This window comes from Chrysochloris asiatica, unplaced genomic scaffold (assembly GCF_000296735.1).
Source record: "Chrysochloris asiatica unplaced genomic scaffold, ChrAsi1.0 scaffold00096, whole genome shotgun sequence".
In the NCBI taxonomy this organism is placed as follows: Eukaryota; Metazoa; Chordata; class Mammalia; order Afrosoricida; family Chrysochloridae; genus Chrysochloris; species Chrysochloris asiatica.
Window position 1 is genome coordinate 999,455 of NW_006408614.1, and position 2,317 is coordinate 1,001,771.

A 2,317-nucleotide genomic window follows, 5' to 3' on the forward strand; every position below is an offset into this window, starting at 1 on the left:
AGCACATGAAGGCCCTGATTCCCCCGTGTTCCCAGCTGAGCAAGCCTGAGTTTTCCTTATGTTGAGCTGTACTAATGGGCTCATGTTGTAAACAGGCTAAGTTAATAATCTCTCAGACTTAAACACCCTCCTTGTCTTCTGGGCACACAGTTGACATCAGGATTGCCAACCAAGATGAGTGCTCTTTAGGAATGCCACCCACTACTTAGTGCTGTCCAATCGATTCTGACTCAGCGATAAGGAGCTCTGGTAGCATACTGGTTACAAGACGGGCTGCTAACCTCAAGGTCAGCAGTTCAAAACTAACAGCTGTCCTGTGGAAGAAAGATGAAGCTTTCTGCTCGCATAAATATTAACAACCTCAGAAACCCTATACAGGGTTGCGATGAGTCAGAACCAACATCACGGCGTACCACCACCACAGGATAGAATAGAAATGTTCCCTAAGGTTTCCAAGTCTTTATGACAGCAGACAGTCTTATCTTTCTCACTTGGAGAGGCTTGTGGGTTTGAATTGTTGACCTGTCATTAAGTACCCCAATGCTCAGTCCACTGAGCCACCAGCATGTCTTCCGGTGAGTTCCCATCTATGAGTGTGACTGGCATGCTAGGACCTGTGCATTCGTCCTTCCATCTGCACGTTCCCACCTTATGTCTCCAGTACCACGGGTGCCCAGGAGCCTTGGAAGTCATCTGCTTTGGCTGGATCTCTCCCAGCTCATTTGTAAAATGAGGGTTTGCAGGATCATTTCCAAATTCTCTTTCCTCCTCAACTACGTGAAGACAAAATCAGTATGAAAAGCTTGATGTTCTTTGAAAGTGCCTACATCATACCCAACCACCAAAGTCAGCAGGCAGCGCAATCCAGGGGGGAAACTAAAAAGTTAAATGCAAGGAACCCCACACCCACCTGCTCCAAGGTAGTCTCACTGCCCCGCACTAAGTTCAGAGCCGATCCTCAATCTTCATCTTCTGAACTTTGTGCAGAAGCTTCCCTGCCCCCACTCCTGTTTAGGGACGCAGACTTCTCCGTGGATCTCCCGCTGCTCAGATGTGGGCCACCCTCTCATGAGAGTACAAAAGACCGTGATAAATTTCTGGGTCATCTACTACGTTTCCACTTCTGGTCTTCTCTCATAAAGCAATGATGAAAATATGTGGAAGAAGGGCTTACAGGTACATAAAACCCAAAGCAAACCCATTACCACCAAGTGGATTCCAACTCATAGTAACTCTATGGGACAGAGCAAAATTGTTCCATAGGATTTTCAGGCTGCAATCTTTATGGAAGTTGGTGGCCACATCTGTTCTCCAGCAGAATGTTTGGTGAGCTCAAACCACCAACCTTTTGGTTAACAGTGGAGTGCTTAACTAATGCTCCATCAGGGCTCCTTACAAGCACATAATAGGCATTTAATTAATATGTGCTTGTGAATGAATGAAAGAAGATTTAAATGAATGGGTATGGGTGGATGGATGGATGGATGCATGGATGCATAGGTACATAGATGGATGGGTAGATGGATAGAGGAATAAATAAATGGATGGATGGTGACTAAGATCTCTGGAATTATGCTAATTCTACATCATAAAAATTGTGAGACCTTGAAAAGCTTCTAGGACTTAGTTTCCCCATCTGAAAAATGAGAGTAATAAAAGTTCCTAGCCTAAAAAGTTGTTGTGAGGATTAAAGAAAATCATTTGAGTAAATTGCTTGGAACCTTGCCTAGTACATTGTTAGCTTTAATGTCTTTTTACTTTTACTGGGATAGTGAGTGAGAATCATCTCATTGCAAAACTAAAACAAAACAAAAGACCCTTGAATCTCTCTAAATCATTAAAAAAAAAAAAGTATCCAAATTGTTGGCTTCTTCATTGGACCATGAGAAGTTTTGAGAAGAACTGCTCATACACTATTATGTATAGAATTGTGTCCCTGAAACATATGTGCTGTAAATCCTTATCTCTATGCCTGTGGAAAGAGAGAAAACGCTTGGTTGCTAATCCATTAGTTGTTCCTCGAGATAGATGTGCCAATCTGCTTCCATAAAGGTGCACAATCTCAGAAACCCTATGGAGTTGTTCTATTCTGTCCTATAGGGTCACTGTGAGTCAGAATTTGAGTCTACAGGCTTATGCCTGTGGTTACAATCCCATCTGGGAATGATTTTACCTGGTTAAGAGGTCATATCAGTTTAACAAGTACTGTAACCCAACCACCTGTGAGGTAAAAAAGAGTGGATCAGGGATAGAGAAGCTGAAGAGATGGGAGAAGAAAGATGTCAAATCACATGAAGACCGCTCAGGAGCAGAAGTT